The sequence below is a fragment of the Jaculus jaculus genome, chromosome 1, assembly GCF_020740685.1.
Source record: "Jaculus jaculus isolate mJacJac1 chromosome 1, mJacJac1.mat.Y.cur, whole genome shotgun sequence".
Taxonomy (NCBI): Eukaryota; Metazoa; Chordata; class Mammalia; order Rodentia; family Dipodidae; genus Jaculus; species Jaculus jaculus.
Genome location: NC_059102.1, coordinates 134,376,342 through 134,397,552, shown reverse-complemented (window position 1 = coordinate 134,397,552; position 21,211 = coordinate 134,376,342).

Genomic DNA, 21,211 nt, shown 5'->3' with positions numbered 1-21,211 from the left:
TCAACAGCACCCACCCTCACCCCACTCACCCCTTTCTCCAGAATGGCTCTTGTAATCTACCCTCAGCACAAATGCTTGCCACTGGCATCTTATACCTTGCTTACATATCTCCCATGGCTCCCCATTACTCCCAAAATTTCTAATTCTGGTCCCATTAAAGTTCACATCTCAGTCTTCATAATTCAAACTGGTGACATCCTGGCAGCTGCTCCTATTCACATTCTTTCTCCCTATATAATTTTTACCCCTTGTACAAGCAGCTCTTCACATCTAGAGCATCATCCCCCACATTTTCTCTGTCTGAAAATTTTTTTCTTAACTTTTTATTGACTACCTCCATACATACAGACAATATACCATGATCATAATCCCCCTCTTACTACACTTCCTTCCCCCCATCCTCCACTGAATCCATTCTTCTATTCAACTAGTCTCACTTCTATTTGAAAGTCATCATTTTCCTCCTATTACGCAGTAGAAATACCATGACCATTCTGTGACTGAAAGACATTGTTGTAAAGCACCCCTCCCCTTCCTCTTACATTCTTTGCCCACTACTTCTGAAATGGTGCTCGAGCCTTTCAGGGTGTGAAAAAGAAGTCTCCTTAGTGTTGATCACCACACTGTCACTTCTTAGCACTGTGATGAGATTTTAGTCTCCCTAGTGATCATTACCATCTGAAAGTAGAAGCTTCTCTCACCAAAAGTGAGAGTACAATAAATGGGCATAAACTAAGTATTTAGAGAGCAATTTGGTTAGCAAAATATATCCATTCAGCCAGAAAACAATAGTAGTTTTTCCTTCTAGGGCTTATGAGTTGCCCAGCCATGATGTTTTTTGTACCCAACATGAACTTCCTCCCAGAAAACATACATGTCACCAGTTGGCATATTTGGCCTCACGGTCCAGCCATTAAGTTTTCTGGGTCCATTGCTGGTTGAAACCACTGATGACTTGTCTCCTATGCTTAAAGCCATAACCCTTATTACAATGGACTGCAGATTTTTCTTTACTAGTCTAACTTTCCAGCCTCTGCTTTCCTCTGCCATCATGAACCTTCCTCTTGGAACTGTAATACAAAATAAACTCTTTCCTCTCATCAGCTGCTTTCAGTAGATGCTCTTCTCTGCAACTCAAAGGTAACTAAAATAGAAAATCAGTATCAATGAAGTAGGGTGCTGCTAGAGACATGACTATGTGGCTTTTGGTCTTTTGGAACTGATGTGAGGAAGGAATGTAGAAGTAATTAAAGCCATGGGCTAAGAAACACCTTGTAGTTCTATATATTATAGATTCTTGTGAGAGTTGAAATACCTAAATAAAAAAACAAAAATGAATGTTGTCTATGAGACTTGGCTTATCAGAAGAAGAGAATTTTGCCAGAACAGTTTTATGAGAGGCTTGCTATATTCTGCCCATGTTCTGGGAACTTGAGTAAGATTTTAGAAGTCTAAGAAAAAGAATATGGCATTGAAAGAAATGAAAGTTTTAGACCGGAGATACCACCATGCTTCAGCAGCAATTGCCTAGGAGGTTACTACCCTTAAGATTGAGTTATGTGTTCACCATTGGAACAGTAAAAAAAGTACAGAAGTTTTCCTGCTCTTCAAGGTTGCTTTATTTCCCCCTAGATTAACAAATTTGGTAGCCCAAGTTAGAGAAGTATAACAAATGCAAGAAATAAAGAGTCACTGATTTGGAAATGGCCACTGGACAATATGAAGCAAGGTTGTTAGAATCCTTACATAGAGACCTAATGAAGCCATGAGTATGGACTGTGAGTTGCATCAGAGACTCCAAAATTTTAAAGATGCCAGGAATGTAGAATGGCTGCCAAGAATTGCTGCTAACTTGGGATAAGTTTTTCCTCTAGACTGCAAATGGCCCAACTAGAGGGGTAGAATTGGAACCCCAGAAATTTTGTCATGGATCTTAGATGCCACACATCAAGGTACAGGATATGGATTTTCCCTGCTTGTTTTAGATCTTGCATGGTTTCACTCTTTTCTTGAAAAGCTTTCTTTTAACACTGTGCCATTATGTCTATGCAATTTGTGTTTTGGTTTCACAGGCTCATACTTAAGAGACTTGAGACCATGGGGATGTTTGAACAGTGTTATGATTGGGTTTAAAAAACTCTATGGGACTTTTAAAGTTGGACATAATGCATTTTTACATCTTAAGATGCTTGTAAGATACTTTGAGGGCCGTGGTGGACTATGGTGGTTTGAAGCACCTGTTCCTCATAAACTCATGTGTTCTAAATGCAAGTAGAGATTTATAGCTATAATGCAGGGTAAGTTTGAGTAGATGGAAAATTATTAAGAGGAAACATTAAGAAAAATGGATCCTCTGGGAAAACTTAATCTACTTCAGCAAGTATACTAAAGTACATATTTATTGACAATAGGCAAAGTGATCAGACATCACATGAGGGGTGGGGGAGGGTGGAACCTGATCAGTGATGAAGGATATCAAGGACAGAGATTTCTTACTAACCTAATTTAACAGGACTCTTGCAAAAGCTGGATTTTACAAGAAACTGACCCTTAAAAGTTTCAGGAATCTGACTAATGTTCTTTTGTTTGTTTGTTTGTATTATATTGTATTGTATTATATTGTATTGTATTGTTTTGTTGTTGTTGTTGTTTGGAGGTAGTTTTATTGTAGTCCAGGCTGACCTGGAATTCACTATGTAGTCTCAGGGGGGCCTTGAACTCATGGTGATCCTTCTGCTTCTGCCTCCCTAGTGCTGGGATTAAAGGCGTGCACCACCAAGCCTGGCTTGGCCAATATTTTATCAAGCAAATAATCTTTATACTGTCTATCTAATCACTTTTCTTGACATGTAATTGACATGTAATTATTAATTTTCTACTTCATCATTTATTGCTGGTTGGGTTGTTTTACTTAAAGGAAGTAGTGATATGGGAATTTGGGGTATCTTTGAGAGTGATAGATCCATTTTTGTCTCTTTGTTGGGTTTGAACTCAGGGACTTGGGATTTAGGGTGCTAGATGTTCACAGTCATGCAAAAAATTCTATTGAGTCAGTGGATTTCAGGTTCTTGTCTTATGAATTGATTTTAAATAATGAAATTATTTGATTTTCAAATAATAAAATCCATAGACCACAGAGAGTAAAGTGTAAAAAGATTTCATTACAGTGCTTAAGAAAAGGAAAGATGACAAAGTTTCTGGTGTCTCTGATTGGGGTCTTTTATGGGAATTACTGGATGGTGGCTAAGCTGGTCAATGTAGCCAGCATGCCAAGTTTCACAAATAAGGAGTAATGCCATTTACATTCTTAGGAATAGGAATAAGCCTTCTGGGAAGGGGCTAATCTTCCAGAAAATAAAGAGATAAAGGGAAACCAGATCCTATGCCACCTAGTAATCTTATTAGCATCCTAAGGTCAGGTTTTAGAGGAAAAACAGATAAGGCAAAACAAATCCCCCTTAAATGTTCAAGGACATATCTCTTTTTCAGCCACCTATTGTTTACTTTCTGGGGCCCTGATAGCCCTAAACAACCTTGTTTCATACGAAATTTCCCCCTTCAAAAATTTCCTGAGAAATTTAATTCCCACTCAGTATATTTACCTCATGTCTACAGCCTCTTCTCACTATTGGGGAAGAAATGAGAAATGAACAAATTGGTACAAAAACAGAGATGTCTTGGTCCAGCTCTCCCAGGGAAATAACATATAAACCTCCATTAAAGATTTTTTTATGTGACCCTCCAAACTAAAACCTTTCCTGCATTTGTCTTCCAATTCAGTCATCACTAATTCCTTACATAGTTACTGAGTACATCATTTGAACCAAAAACCACCTGAGTTGGGAAACTGAGTCTCATAGATAGAAATGGGCTTACCCAAGGTCATGGATTCAATAAGTTTTAAAGCCCAGATACAGGTAGAATAAAACAATTTATTTTTATGTGAAAATCCCCAGGTTCTTAGAAGCAGTTTGCTTTAAAGCAAAGATCCTATGTGAAACTGGTCGATGGATCTGAAGGGAGATATACACTTTTTCTAAAATTTTTATTATTTATTTATTAGAGACAGAGAGAGAGAGAACTTGAGAATGGGTGCTCCAAGGCCTCTAGCCACTGAAAAAAAAACTCCGGAAACATGCACCACTGTGTGCATCTGGCTTACGTGGGACCTGGAGAATCAAACCTGGGTCCTTAGGCTTCGCAGGCAAGTGCCTTAACTGCTAAGCCAGGAGATACACACTTTAAAATAATAAACAAGAAACTATTTATAAGGAGAGAAAAATTGAAGGGCAGAAAGTAGTGAATCACCATTGCAAGTTGGCACAAAAAGAAAAATTAGTTCATAAAAATGCAGTTGGATAAATAATAGGTTATTTCATCATGTAAATATATCCCCAAAATAACTTTATTGAAAAGAAAACATCTTTTGCAACCTGAACTAATTTATCATACTAATGTATATCTAGAATCCTAACAAATTTATGAAAATGTTATATTCTGTAATCTTGATCCAATGCAAATAAATAGTTGTGCTTCAACTGTCTCATTATGAAATGATTAATCTCAGTGCCAAAGCAGCCAGGAAGCTACTTTTGAGGGGTTTTCCTACTTTTGGGGTGCATTTTGGGGAGCCTCCCAGAACTTGTTTCTGGGTATCAGACCTTCTGAAATAAAGATAATGTTCCTCAGCTTCCTGGGATTTAGGTCAACTTGAGAAAGAATTGTTATCACTTTTAAGCTGAACCAGGAATTTTCCAGCTAAAGAAAGTTAAGATTTCCTAGCTGAATAGTAGAAATCAGGAGAGGGAGGGAGAGAGAAAAGGAGGGGAGGGGAGGGGAGGAATGGGAAGGAAATCAGTTGTCATTACTATTTTAGTGTATCTTCCTATCAAGCCATGCACTCAAGTACTACTATGATCACCAATGATGAATTTGAGCTGGAACTGTCCCAAATCACCTAGAGACTGGCTCACCAGTAGGGTAACCTGCTTGTCAAGGGTTGCCCAGGATTTTTTATGTTTGGACACTGAAAGGGGCTTGTTCTGGGACATCTCATTAAGCACAGGCAAACTGGGACAACTGGTCACCCATCATATCTAGCTATTCAAATGACAGCTTAGCTGATTCCAAAGGCTTATGCTTTTCCCATTTGCACAGAACCCCTCCCCCCAAGAAAACTCAGAGGGCTTAGAGGTAAGACCTGTTGATGCATAGACAGAAGACACAGTTTGGATCCCAAATTAACCTCTACTCCCGCAGCTGTGTCCCTTGGTAAAAGCTACCAAACCTTAGGTCCTATTTCCTCCACTGTGAAGTAGAAGGGGATAACGTGAGACTAAATGATGCCCCTGCATTTTCTAGCTCCAAAATCTTGGGATTCTAGGAGGTTCTACTTCCTCTGAGCAACCAGCCCCATATATACCATCCTATAGTACCTTTATAATTATAGAATTTTATGTTATTTTTAAATCCTGTTTCTTTTTTTTTTTTTTTTTCCATTTTCTAAAAAGTTTGTTTTGGGAGAGAATCTAGTTCCTGATGAAAAAAATAAAGTTTCTGGCTGAAACTGTGAATTTTGTAACTGCCAGCTTTTTCAAAGGCAAGAAGGCAGCCCATAAAAGGATGGTTGCTAAGGAGACAATTGTATTTAAATTATCAGTTCACAATAGACCCAGCAAAGATATTGATTGGATGTGAGAGGGTAAGATTATTTTCTTCAAACTAGGGAAAGTTTGAGGGTCTAGCTAGAGGCTCATCACGATTCCTGGTTTGGAGATAACCTTGGGGTATGATCGTGCTGTTTTCCTTTTTTAATTGAGGATGGGAATAACTGAAGACAAGACATTTGCTTTATGTTCTCCATAATAGTCTCTCCTCTGAGTTTGCTGGAAGTGGGAGAAACATAGAGAAGGAAAATTTGTTGCATTCACAAAGAAAACTAATGGTTCAAAGGATTTTTTTTTCCAGTCATCCTAAAGCCAGTAGATATTAGAAACGCACAATAGCAGAAATGCTCATAGACTGTGTTTTGTACAAGAGATTTCTTCCCAGCAATTTCTTGTGTTAGTACAGTCAGTCCTCACAAATAAACCAGTGAGGTAGGTATTATTCTAATAATAATAATAATAATGAATAATAATTTTCTTTTACAGAGAAGGAAACTAGAAAGAATTAAACAAGTAGCAGAACTAGAATTTGAACCCAAGCACCCTGGAAGAGAAACCCATGCTCCTACCTGCACATCATGTTGCTTTGAGCTCATGTGGGCTTACAAAATGCCTTTTCCCCAAGTATCTTGAGTTACAGTCACCAAAGGAAGACAGAAAGATAAGCATTATTGAAGCCTCAGGAGAAAATCGGGATTTGATTAAGGCATAACTGATAATGTGTAAGGACTAGTGAAAAGTGAACATATTGAATCCAAATGTGATTCCAATCTCTTCATGTAATGGTAAAGAGATTTCAGCTTTCTCTACGGTTCCCCTTTGGAGCTGTGTTGATAAAGGAGAAGTGTGTTCAGCAGGTCACAGAGGGTCTGTGGACCCAAGGTATACAATCTCCTACAGGACTCATGGTTTCTGCTTGTCCAGCACCCTCTCAGGCAGGTTCCTCTGATCCCCAAGCCTAGGTTGGAAGCATGGTGACACTGGATCTTATCAGACTCATGTGCCAATGCCCAGCACTGACTCTCATTGTTCAAACTGTCTCAAGAGGCAATTCTCTTAGGTCAACCACAGATGGAGCTGAAGGCCACAATTACTGTCTAAATACCTGTGAAGTCCTAAGTAGGGTGAGAGACAGAAGGTAAGGGACCACTATTTAGTGCTTCTGTTCAGGATTGTTAATACCTGCGGTTTTCCTGAAATATTAATTGCCTGAACTAAGAAACGTTTCTGAGATACTAACCCTAGATTTTATGGGTATATTTTTTAAAGTTATTTCAGGTCAGTTTCAGCCCTTACTGGCAATAAATAAAGATAAAATAGCATACAAATAAAGGGGAGTATCAAATCCTCTTCAAGCTATAAATAAAAATCAAGAGAGTCAACAGACCCTGTCTCAAGAACAGAATTCAATACATTATGTAAAGTTTCTTAGGTATTCACAAAAGACCTTGCTGCTTGTGGTATTAATATATGAGAAGCAACCAAATGTTCACTGGAAGAGGACTGGTAAAATAAATCATATTCATATAGCAAAGCAGCATCCAGATCTTAAAAAGAATGTGGTAGAGCCAAAGGTATGGATATGCTCCACTGATGAGGGTACAATGCATGAGAAAAAATAAAAGTGCACAACACTATGTTTTAAGGAAAAGAGATTATGAAAATGCATTGCTTGAACAGAGTACCTTAGAAGGGTGCAGAAAGAAGAGGGAGCATTTGTTCCTTCTGAAGACTGCATCAAGGGTCTGGATGTAAAGGTAGAAGCTTCTTGTTCAAATTTTCAATTTTTTTTATCATTATCAGGTATATCTTTTTAAAATTAATGTTCTGGTGATAACTGGATGGACAGATAGATGACAGATAGTAGAAAGATAGGTGTAGATAAATAGATAAATAGATGGCTGATAGATACATGGCTGATAGACCATAGATAGATTAGATAGATAGAGAGAGAGATAGATAGATAGATAGATAGATAGATAGATAGATAGATAGATAGATAGACAGATGACATAAAATGGCTGATACATGATAGACAAAGTTACATGCATACATATATACACACATAGAGATAGACGATAGTTAGATGACAGTTGATAGGGTATATGATAAATTAATAGGCAGAAGATAGGTATCTGTATATATTTAGTTATGTATGCCAACCTGTATCTGCACATGTAGATATAGGTAAGTTTGTCGATGTAGCTGTACAAGTAGATACATGTATAGTTATACTCCAAGTATTCCTAGAATGTGCTTTTCCTTGGCAGGTCCTTAGACTAAGAAGGCATGTCTGGGACCAAACACTCACCTCCAGTCTTCTTCTTCTATAGTAGTGCACCTTGTTGCATGTGAAATGCTGTTTTTTGTTTGTTTGTTTTGTTTTATTTTGTTTTGTTTTACGAAGTGTTTCTACTTCCTTTTGATTTTCTCAACAACCCTTTGGGGGAAAAATCCTGGGTGCCATTCTCCTATTTTAAAGCAGTGGATTTGGATGTACCCTCAGACTGGAAAGCCTAGACCACACAATTGCCAAGTCTTCTAAAAACCCTCTGGGCTCCCTCCTCTTCTCCTTCCCAGTGCTCTGCCAGAAAGGCTGAAGCTGTGGACCTGATTCCTAGACCACCTCCCCACTCCAAATGTGAGCCCCAAAGTCAATTAGTTCTTATTCCCCTCTTTACCCCCCACCCAGCGCCATGCCTGGCACAGGGAAAATGTTCAGTAAATGTTTGTCAAATAAATGATTCAGAGAATGATCATTCCAGAACTGGTGGTTTCATATGATTTGAGTTATTGCATTTTTCCCCCTATCAAGAAAGAAAACTTCCCAGATGACCCATCAGCTGTTTTCAGATATTGTAAATAATTGATCATAAAGATGAAACACGCAGGCTGGACAGCAACCAGGGAACTTGTCAATATAGGGGGAATAAATCTCTGTTCACAGCATCCACATGCCTGGGCTGGCTTTCCAAGGCCATTAAACTATCACTGCGGCTCAGGCATTAGTTGGAATAAAGTGCCTGTGTTTGTTTGTTATCATTTCTTAGTAAAACTAATTAAGGAACTAATTGATTGTTTTGTTGTTCTACTAATTAACTCCATATGGTGCCCATTTCCATGGAGATAGACTATGAGTTATGGGAAGGACTTGGATTCAACATGTCTTTTCTGAGTTTAGGGACAATCCTTTAGAACTAAGTATCCTTTCCAATCTCATTGCCCTTCATTGTTCTAGCCTTATTACCTGGATGGTAAAAAGATGAGGCAAGCAGTGACCAGCCAGGAAAGTACAATAAAGAACATAAAACAAGCCTGAGACAAGTAGTCAGGAGAGCCCTAGGTTAAGATAATCATAATAAAAATTATAGATGCTCCCACTTTGAATGCCTATTATGTAGTAGTTGGCATGGAGTTGACTGGGTTTGCACATTATCCTAAATGTTCCCATGACCAAGGCCCATGTTAGTTGTTCCCTTTTGTGGAAACCAAAACTAGGTTTGGTGGTGTTTGCTTGGTTGGTTGGTTGGTTTGCTTTGCTTTGCTTTTTCAAGGTAAGGTCTCACTTGTAGCCCAGGCTGACCTGGAATTCACCATGTAGTCTCAGAGTGGCCTCGAACTTGTGGTGATCCTCCTACCTCTGCCTCCAGAGTGTTAGGATTAAAGGCATGCACCACCACACCCAGCTATAAAACTAGGTTTTAAGAGTCACTTGCATATGGTTACATATCTAGTTTATTCAATTCATTTATTGTTTTCCAAATATTTGTTGAGCACCCAGCATGTGCAGGCACATTCCTAACCTCTGTACATAGCTTTGAGTTATATTCTATCTTTCCTTCACATTCCAGAAGAGAGAGATAAATAGTGAGTTAAATATATGAGGTAACTTTAGATAAGGACAGGAAGAAAAAAATAAGTGAGGGGGGCAAAGAGAATGCCAATGCTGTTTTACCTCGGTTGGGTGGGAGAAGAGCTCTGTGAGCAAGCGATGTCTGAGCTAGACTCTGGATAAGAAGCGTGGTGGTTTGATTCAGGTGGCCCCCATAAATTTAGATGTTCTGAATGCTATGTTCCCAGCTGGTGGAGATTTGGGAATTAATGCTTTCTGGAGGCAGTGTATTGTTGGGGGCAGGCTTATGGGCATTATAGCCAGTTTCCCCATGCCAGTGTTTGGCACACTCTCCTGTTGCTATTGTCCACCTTATGTTGGCCAGGAGGGGTGATGTCCACCCTATGCTCATGTCATCATTTCCCCTGACATCACGGAGCTTCCCACTCAAGCCTGTAAGCCAAAAAAAAAAACCTCTTTTTACACTCACAAGCTGCTCTTGGTTGGGTGATTTCTACCAACAATGCGAACCTGATTGCAATGGTAAAGTGGTACCGAGGAGTGGGATTGCTGCTAGACACCTGACTGTGTGGCTTTGGCCTTTCAGAGCTGATTTTTTAGAGGAATGTGGAAGGGCTTGAAACCTTGGCCTAAGAGATGCCTTTGCAGTGCTTTAAGTACAGCTTGATGGATTATTCTGGTTAGGGTTGAAAGACCTGAATGCAATAGGAACTATGGACTATGAGGTTTGGCTTATGAGAGTGAGAAAGAGCTTTGCTTGGACTGGGCTAGCAGGTTGTGTGAGAAGCTTGCTGTTATGCCCCTGTCCTGAGAAGTTGTGCACAGTTGCTTTGCATAGAAATGAACTGGTATGAATAGAGGGATATGGTACAGAAAAAATGAAATCTTTGGGTGAACTGCTGCCTGTTCAGCTTCAATTGAGAGATTACAACCTTTGAAATTGGGCCAGCCAACCTGCATTAGAGCAACATGAAGAATGTAGACTCTTTTGAAGGGGTCTGAGTGCTCAAGGAGTGTCCTATTCTTCAAAGTCTGCTTTATTCCCTCTTGGATTAATAAACTGGCATGGGTATTGTGGAGTATAGGACATGCAAGAAAGAGAGGGTCATTGAATTTGCAACATTGTGTTGTGTTTTGGAAATGGCCATGGCAATGAGAAGAAGGTTTGCTGGATGCCTGCGTGGAGACCCCATAGGGCCATGAGAATGAACTGTGGATTGCAGTGAAGACCTAGTGGAGATGCCAGGACCACCAAATGGCTGCTGAGGATAGCTGCCAGCCCCAGATAAAGTTTTCCAGGACTGTGAGTAGCCTAGCTGGACGTGCAGAATTCGAACTCCAGAGACTTGTTGCTGGTTAGAATTGTCAGACTTGGAGATTTATCAGTGACTAGAGTTGTTGGACGTGAAGCTACAGAATTTGATGTTTCCCCTGGTTGTTTTGCATTTTGTATTGGATGAATATTTCTTTGCTATGCCCCATGCCATCTTTTGCAGTATGAATGTATATTCTGTGCCATTATAGCTTTGGAGGGGGGGGTTGGTACTATGGCTCACTTATAAGATCTTATACTATGGCAATGTTTGAACATCATTGGGACTGATAAAAACTATGGGGATGTTTAAAGTTGGACTGAACACATCGCATTTTACATCATGGATGGTTATCAATTTCTGTGGAATATGGTGGTTTAATTCAGGTGTCCTGCATAAACTCAGATGGTCTGAATGCTAGATTCCCAGCTGATAGAGATTTGGTGATTAGTGCTTCCTGGAGGCAGTGTATTGCTGGGTGTGGGCTTATGGTCGTTATAGCCAGTTTCCCCATGCCAGTGTTTGGGCACCCTCTTCTGTTGCTATTGTCCACCTTATGTTGACCATGGGGTAATATTCACCATCTGCTCATACCATCATTTTCCCTGCCATCATGGAGCTTTCCCTCAAGCCTATAAGCCAAAATAAACTTTCATTTTCCCCACAAGCTGCTGTTGGTTGGGTGATTTCAACCAGCAATGTGAACCTGACTACAAAAAGAAGTAACCATCCACAGAAATATTTCAGGTGAGAACTTTCTAGATAACAGCAAGCAGAAAGCAGGGGGAAGAAGATGTTTTCTTTCTGGGAGCCAGGAGAGGAGGACTAGAGAGCTGAGAGCAGACAGGAAAGCAGAGACCAGTGGTGGTGACTATGGAGGTTTCTGTGAGGTTTGGATTATCCTCTGTGTGAAAGATTCAGTCCATCTAAATCTTGAGTCGTTTCAACATCTTGTGGTACAAACCTAAGCATCCCCATGAGAACATGCAGGATATACCCCAAACATTGCCCTGTAGGGCTGTTTGGGAGTGACTGCTGTGTGGCTCCTGAGCTGTGATCCTCAGAGTGTTGATAATCAAAGAAGTCAATCTTGATGCAGTATGGGGGTGCTATTTTTCCAAGGTTGGACTCCAAAACTTAGATCAAGTTTTCTTGAAGGTCTAGGTCATGGTGTAGGTTAGTATTCAGTAAACGTTAATTCGGTTGCCATCCATATTAGGTAAGGGTATCTGTTGCATAATTGATGTTTACTGGATCATGTGACTTGCTTAGACCAATTGAAGTCAGCAGATGTGTTTTAAGTGGAGGCCTTACATGTCTTGCATAGATTGTATTGACCATTGACCCTGTGCTCTAATGATGTGTCATAGGGCAACTTCCTAGATAGCTTCTGTTTCTCTGGCTGGTCCTTAAAATAAACTTACCATATGGAGCAAGTCCAGCTGCCCATGGTCTAAAACAAAGCTGCCCACTGGAACCCAGCCTAGATCAGAACTGGGAGTCTAAGAAAAAAAATAGTTTTGTTATAAACTACTAAAATGTGTTGTAATAATAGCTAGCCAGCATTCCCACTCTGTGCAAACTCTTGACTATGTACTGAGATGCCCAAGTGGGAAGTTAAGTAAGTGTTCTTCCCCAAGACACTGGAAGCCTAGTATGACTCAGTGTTTTAAAGCCATCATCATAGTAACTTCAGGAAGACACTGGACTTCCATACTGCTTAGATATTATGATTGGCAGATCCATAATTAAAAACCTTAAAGAGGCAAAGTGAATAATTATAACCAAGTATGTACAGGGGCAGCTGGTGGTGGATGGACTAATGATGAGAAGGAAAAGCCTCTAAAGTCACATATTCTGGGTCCAAATCCTATTTCTGCCAATTGGCTTGGAAAAGTTCAAATTTTCTAACCCCTAGTGCTTATATCATTATATATATACATAATCATGTTTTTACACTTACTTCAAGACAGTTTGCAGGTCAGTGGTGAAGCACTTGCTTAGCATTCAGAGACACTAAGTTTAAGCTTCAGAACTCATGTCAGTTATTTTCTCATTTCTGAGAACAAATACCTGACCAAAAGCCATTTAGGAAAGAGTTTAATTTGACCTACAATTCCAAAGAGTACAGTCTATCATGATGGGTAAAGCATAGCAGGAACCAGAAGCCAGTGTCACAGCATCGTTCTGTCAAACAGGAAACAAAGAAGGAGAGAAAAGAATATGGACCAGGCTATAACACCTCAAGGTCCTTATATATGTCTTCCAGCAATGCTCTACCTCTTAGATGTTCCACAACCTTCCAGAACAGCCCCACCAGCAGGAGATCCAGTGTTCAAACATATGAGCCTATGTGAAGGGGTCATTTTGCATCTAAACACAATAGAAATAGGGAAAAAATGTTACTATAAAACAATGAGGCAGGTTATGTCAACAGTAACCTCACTGTGACTCATGTTTTCTACATCCCTTATCTTTTTGGTGTGGTGTGGTTTTATAGTGTTAGGGCTTGAATACAGGACCTCACTCATGCTAGACAATTACTCTATACCTGAACTACATCCCCTGCCCCCTGCTGTATCTCTTTGCTGAATCATTTGCTCTTAGTCTGATATACTCTCTGTCATTTTGTTCATCAGAGCCCTAGAAAGAGCTGGTGGTGCTCATATAATGACAGAATTGCTTAAGCATTGATCCCTTAGAAGTATCCTTATTTCTAGTGATATATGATTGCATATTCTACCTTTTCTTTATCCATCCATCAATAGACATTTAAACATTTAGTTTGTTTCTTGGCTGTTGTGATGAGTTCTGCTGCCAAAAATGCACATTGTGGCAAAGACAGTGCCTTCAACAAATGGTGCAGGAAAAGTTAAATATCCATATGCAAAATAATAAAATTGGACAGTTATGTTGCAACATACACAAAAAATCTATTAAAAAAAGGAAAATGGATTAAAGACTTAAGCCTAAGACTTGGCTAGTAAAATTCCTAGAAGAAAGCACAGGAGTAAAACTTCCAGATATTGGTCTTGGCAATGATATCTTAGATATGAAACCAAAAGTAGACAGGCAACAAGTGAAAAAATAGTTAGATATTCTTACAAATTAAAGGAAAATAACCAACAAAGTGGGAAAGGCAACAGGGAGACACATCTGTACAAGCAACTGAAAGGAGGTTAATTTCTAACCATAGAAGATATTCCTGCAACACAATATAAAAAGAAAAACAAAGATTGATAAACACATTTAAAATGGACAAAATATTTGAGTGTCCATTTATTCAAAAAAGATATGCAAATGGCCAATAAGTATGTGAAAAAGTTGTAATATCATTGATCCTCAGGGAAATGCAAATCAAAACCATGTCATACTTTTCAGGATGAGTAATATATTAAAAATCATAAAAAGATAACAAATGGTAATGAAGATGTGGGAAAAGTTAATTCATGCCTTACTGGTGATTTCCCCTATAGAAAACAATATGGAGAACTACTGTATGATTCAGCAATCCCACTTTGTGGTATGTATCCTAAAGATATAAATGTAGGATGGCAAAGAGACACCTGAACCAGTGTTCTTAAGTCTATCTTCAACACACCAAAAGACCCAGCTTCAGTCCTTGCTTTGTTGCTTACTCTGCAAAGCCAGCTCTTTATACCATCTACAACTCAGTTTCTTATATAAAATGAGAGGGTTGGACCAGAAAATTTCAGAACACAAAACCTAATGAGGGACAACATTGCTGTGTCTTGTGCCACTTTAGATGCCAGCAGTGAAGGAAGCTCAAAACAGTACATACAGATCAGCACATGGACATGGGACGGGATCAGACCAGCCTCCTACTTACCTCAAAGATTGGCTTCTCACCCAAAATTTCCCAAACCTTCCCCTTCCTGTCTTTGTTTCTAACCTTTACAATTGTTTATTTCCTCTGATGTTGTCTGAAGATTCATAATAATTGTTGCAGGAGAAGCAATCAGCTCAGCCTTCGACAAGCTGAGACAGACAGGCAAACAGAGTATTAGGCTGTCAATTTCCAAGCCTTTCCAAATGTTAGAACGATTTTGGTGAATTACAAGCAATAGAAAATCACTTTGGGTGCTCATTAGGCAGGAGGCAGGAGTGATGATGAATGTTTGGAAGCAGAGTCAGAAGCCGGCTTTCTGGGAGCCAAAAGCTTACCTTCCAGCATCTCCTAGGGATGGCTCACTTAACCCTGACTCTTCTGGAGAAAACCTGAAGAGCTTCCAAGGTTCAGTGATAGGAGAAAATCACTACACATGTACAGAGCACCCCTAGACTATGGCCAGTCCCAGGAGTAAGCAAGGCCAGGGCTAGAAAGGCACAAAAAAAAAAAAAAAAAATGCCACAAAAGAGAGAACAGAGAAAAGATAATAGGCTAGAAGGACAAAGTGAAAGAGAAAGAGTCTGATTCTGACCCAAGGGCATTTAAGGGATTGGGGAAGTGGCTCACAGGAGTACAATACTTATCATCTAAGCCTGAGAACCTGAGTTTGGATATCCATCACTCACATAAAATCCCCGTGTTGGGGAGTCACAGATAAGAGGATGCCTAGGGGTCTCTGGCTAGATAACCTAACCAAATCCATGAGCTACAGGCTCAGCAAGAGACCCTGTCTCAGAGAATAAAGTGGAGAGCGGTAGAGGAAGACACCAGAGGTTCATCCACCTCTAGCTTCCACATAAATTTGCACACATATGCATATGCACCTATACATATATGTATCCACAAACATATGGTCATGCACAGACACACACACACACTTCATATACACTGGTGTAAATAAAGGGTTAAGAATTGAGTGACTTCCTTATTTTGTGATGATCTCATACATACATACAATGTATTTTGGTCATGTTCGCCACCATTACCCTTTGTTGTTCCCTTCACACTCCTTCTGAATCCCATCTTCCCAATTAGTCCTTCTATATTTTAATGTCGTGTGTGTGTGTGTGCATGTGTATGTGTGTGTGTGTACCATTGAGTTTAATTGGAGTTGCTTGCATAAGCATGAATGGGAAGTTATTTTACTTTATTTTGGCTAATTTACCAGTTGCTATATGACTGAGGAAAATACCCCCCATCCCCAGACAAGTATTGACTGCCAATAGCTCCTCAGTGAGGGTGAAAACACAAGAACCTTCCCCACCCAGGGTGGAATGTTGAGGTGCCCAACCTTGCGCAGGTCTTGTACAAGTAACCACAGGTGCAGTGAGGTAGTGATTGCAACCACCATGTCATGTCCAGAACTCCTCCCCTTCCTCCAGCTTATAATGTTTTCTGTCGCCTGTTCTGTGGTGTTCTCTGGGGTCTGGAGGGGGTGATACAGATGTCCCATCTAGAGATGAGCATTCCACAATCATTATTCTCAGTTGAGTGGAGTCTTAAATAATGAGTTGGACATTACAATAAAATTTCACTCTACCATAAGTAATAATAATAGAAGTGTTTAACATTTATATAATGCATAGAGTTTGTGTGATTTTCCCATCAGTGCAATAGAACACCTGAGAGAAATAATTTGAAAGGATGAAGGATTTATTTTGGCTCATGGTTTTAGAGGCAACAGTACATGACCATCTGGCTTCATTGCTACTGGGTCTATGAAGGGGCAAAACACCATGGCAAGGCGGGTGTGGTGATACGGAGTCGTTCACCTCATGGTAGCCAAGAAGCATTGAGCCAGGGGGAGCCTGGACACACCTCTACTACCTACTTCCTCCAACTTATCTCCTGGTTTCCATCACCTCTCAATAATGCCATCAAATTGTGAATTCATCAATGTATTAACCCACTGAAGAAATTGGAACCCTTGTGATCCAGTTACTTCCCAAGAGTTGCTTTGGAAACCAAGCCTTCAACACATAAGCCTTTGATGGATGTTTCATTTCCAATCCACATCATTATGTTGTTTGGTTCAAGTCTTGCAACTAAATGCCTTACATACATATTAAGTTATGTAATTCACAATAAACCTCAGTTCAATATGATTACTATCCCCATTTGACAGATGAAGAAACTGAGGTATGGAAAGTGGAACTAATGAATTGCAGCCAATAAATGACCAAGGGGGGATGTATAGCTGAGACTTATGGAGCAGACCTATGTTAATTCTCATAGCTTTTTAGGGCAGAAGATTAGGGTTTCCTTCCAGGCCTTAGCACTTACTACTCTGGTGACTTTGGGTGGTTACACTGAGCCTCATAGATCTCAGAGAAGTTACCATGGTCTCCAGTGTCCAGGAACAACACAGAGAATAGACGCAGATAGAAGTCAGAGTCAGGAAAGTAGATCAGCCTTCATCCCATCATTCACTGAATCTGCGGAGCACCTGCTGTGGGCCCCACACCAGGTAAAGTGCTATAGGAAGAAAGATAAATGAGACCAAATCCTCCATCTTAAGAGAAATGCAGCGAGGTAGGAAAGCTGGCGAGTATTAATCTCTGCACCTCTCCTCTACTCTGGGGTCACTGAATTCTTTCTATTGTATCATTCCCCTGCTCCCCAGGCTGCAGAGGAAGGTATGAGTCATCCATTGTGAAGTGAAAAACAAAGGCTGCTGTGAATACTGACACGTACAGACTGGAGTCAAACACTCCCAGCAAAGCTCATTTTCTGATGCAACACTAAGTGGAGGACAGAAGAATAGAGAAAGGGAAAGAAAAGGCTGAAAAGGGGCACTGGGTACCAAAGACAGCGAAGTGGACCTCTGCTTAGAGAAAGGGACCTAACGCGCCTGCACATAAAAGAACGGAAATGGCACCAGCAGCATCTGAAGAGCCCTTGCTGGCCAGAGGTCAATTCTACCAGGCAGAGGTCACCTGGCTTGCCAAGGTGTTTGTGCCCACAGACTATGCCTCTGATTAGTCCATCCCATTTAAACCATCCATGGACCCAGGGTCTTGACAAATGACTAAGATTAAGGACTCAGAGAAGAGGGACAGGGCTTAAGTGCCTTGGGGGTAATGTGTGGCCTAAGGAAAAGCCTCAATCATTGGCTGAGGTAGCACTGTGATCCTTTCACTATTTGGGGATGGCATAAGAGTTTTGAAAGCTGTGGAGATGTTAGTACTGAGATAAAACTTGTGCAAGGTCCAAGGTCACAAAAGAGAGGGTGGTCACTTTGACCAATGAAAGAGGAAGCAGAGGAGGAAATCTGGAAAACATACACAGATAAGGTGACCTTCAAACTTGATCCTGATGCTAAGCATGAAGTTTATGGGCAAAGGAGATGGTTATAAAGCCAGTCATTACTTAATGACAATCTCAGAGCAGGAATCTAGGGGCCCTTTTTGCCTTAAGTCAGGGACGGTCCTGGCCTTTGTGGAAGGATAAAGTTGCAGATGGGAATTATGTGTCCCTGCTTAAGAGATGGGGTGGCATATGGAGTAAAGCAGGGTCTTGAAGCTTGGCAGCATGTAAAGAAAAAAAAAAAAGGCTGTAAAATATCATGTTGATTATAGGGTGGGATCAAAGCCCAAAATGGAAGAGATAAAGGTAAGAATAAATTTATATGAAAAAGATTTAAAAGTAAGAGACAGTGTAGGCTATATAGAAACCAAAACCAAACCTAAATTAAGGCTAGATTTGTTTCAGTTTTTGCAAGTATACAGTAACCAGGACTGAAGATGGGCATATTTTTAAACTGATAGAAGAAATAGAAAACTAAACATGCACAAATTATGACCTAATTAAAGCCCTGGGGCTATGAGGTCAAACAGATATATAGGTTCAAACTCTAACAGGGTCACCTGTACAACCCTGGGGACCTATTCTGCTTCTCGAGACCTTAGTCTCCTCAACTGCAAAGGGTATTTGGAAAATGAGAGAAAACAGAGGTAAGTAACTTGCAGAGTACCTGGCATAAAATAGACACTTGAAATATAGTAGATTTTAAAAATGATGAAGATGATACTGATGATGATGTAGGTGGTAGTGATCTGATGTAGATGATGAAGGTGGTGATAATGAAAGTGATTGTGAAACGATGATGGTGGTGGTGGTGATGTGAGATGGTGGTGGTGGTGTGTGATCATGGTGATAAGGATGATAATGTTGGTGATGATGGTGGGAGTGATGGTGGACATTGTGTGATAATAATGACAATTATAATTACAGTGGTGATGGGCTGATGATGGGAAATAAAATGATAATACTGCTCTTTAACTAAGCCAGGCTGTGATGAGATTTTCTCACCAGAGATCTGTAGATCTTGAGTACTCTAAAACCCTTGAGAGCTAGGATAAGTATCCAGGTAGACAGTAAAAGGTCACCTCAAAGAAGAGAAATATTTCACAATTAGCTGAGACTGAAATGGAGAGTGGGCAACAACAATACCTATAGTTTACAAAGTTTTTACCACAGGCAGTGCATTAGTTGCTTTTCTCACTGCTGCAACAAAGTACCTTGAAATAGTGACTCAAAGAAGGGTTTCTTTTGGCTGACAGTCCGAGGGTATAACCCATCATGGTAAAAAAGACATGACGGCAGGAGTATGAAGCAATAGGTCACATTGTTTCCGTAGTCAGGGAGCAGAGATGAATCCTCATGCCGAGCTCCCTTTCTCCTTTTAGTCCAGGACCCAGCCCACAGGATCGAGCCACCCCCATTCAAGCTGAATCTTTCCACCTCAGTTAACCTCTCTAGAAATGCCACCACAGTCATACCAGAGGTATGTTTCCATACTGATTTTTAAATCCAGTCAAGCTGACAATGAAGATGAACCAACCATATACAACAAGGTGTTTTAATGTTCTATATCCACATTTTGCAAGGGCCCATTCTCCCTCAAAACATAAGGAACTGTTAAGCAAAGGACTTCCTGAAGAGGAAAAGTTAAGACAATGGCAAGGTGGAGAACAAAGAGGAAAGGGAAGGAAGATAAGGCTTAGCAGATGAAATAAATCAGTATCTGGAAAGCTCCTGAACAGTGCCCAGCACAAAGTACTCAATAAACTCCAACTCTGAGCCATCACAGTCATCAGAAAGAATTTTCTAAGAGTTGGTTTTGCACCATATTGGCAGTGGGAAAGAACTCCTTGGTGTGGGGGGCATTCAAAAGGAAGCCACCAGACTTTCATGGTGGTCACAGAAGAGCAGACTGAGATGCTTCTAGGGATAAGCCTTGGAACTACCAGGCCTGAAAACCATTTTGGCCCAGGAGGCATGGAGATGTATGGAGTGTCCTGGAAGCCTTTTGGGTAGATGCAACCACTCCCTACATCTCAGTATCTGGGTTAGAGGTAATGCTACCTCGGGCTTCAACCCAAACCTAAACATAAATGCCCCCAAGTCTGAATTTCCCTCTAGTCCTTAATCCCTTTTGAACCAGTCCAACTTCTTTTTTCTCTCATTTTAATGACTCCATTCTATCCTCCGCTTCACCTCATGGCCACTGTGGATCAACTGCCACAGCAGGGGACCCTTTAATTGGCAACTTTCAGCTGTACAGGTGAAGAGGCATTTAGTGGCGTTGGCTCTGTGTAGGGAAAGAAGGGGGAGTCTTCAAAACCAAGTAGCTGCAGTAGCTTGTGCAACAGGATTTGAAGGTGATAAATTGGACCTGCTTTTTTTGTCAAGTTTTCCCCTGCTGGTTCTTTTGACAAGTGGCCACTACTGAGATTGCTGAAGGAGACAGAATTGCTTTCTCCAGCAGCAACTGCCTTCCCGCCGCCACCTCCCTTTCCTCCCTCTCTTCCTTCCGACAGGAGCCAACACCACCCACTCTAAGGCCAGCCCCAGGGCAGTGTCCAGAAGGCTCAAGGCTACACTTCTGAGGATTCACGTGCCCAGGCTGCTGAGTTCTGAAAAAAAAGGGGTGGAAAGAAGGGAGGGTACACTTGTTCACGGGAGCATGGCTATGGGGCTGAGGACCAGGCTTAGGCGCTCACACCCCAGACTCCTTTCCTCTCACACCTTTCTTCACTGCACATGAGATTCATTCATTCCACAAGCATTTATTGAGTATCTACTATGTGCAGGACACTGGACTACAGACACCCCAGTAAAGAGAACTGACAAAAATTAAAAAAACCCTGCCCTGGTGAGAAAGAGAAGAATGCAGCCAATACACAACTTATGCAATAGATCAGCAAAACGTGTGTGTGTGTGTGTGTGTGTGTGTGTGTGTGTGTGTGTAGGTTGTTGATGATTCTGAAGAGAAAAACAAGCAAAGGAGGAAAAGGGTGACTGAGAAGATGGAGTGGGAGTGAGAGACTGAAATTTCAATATTATAAACAAGACAGCCCTTACAGAAACAGTGATACAGGGGCAATGCTCTGAATACATGCCAGCCATCACTCATTCCTCCATTCGTTTGTTCAACCATTAATTCAATGTCCATGTCCTCATTCAT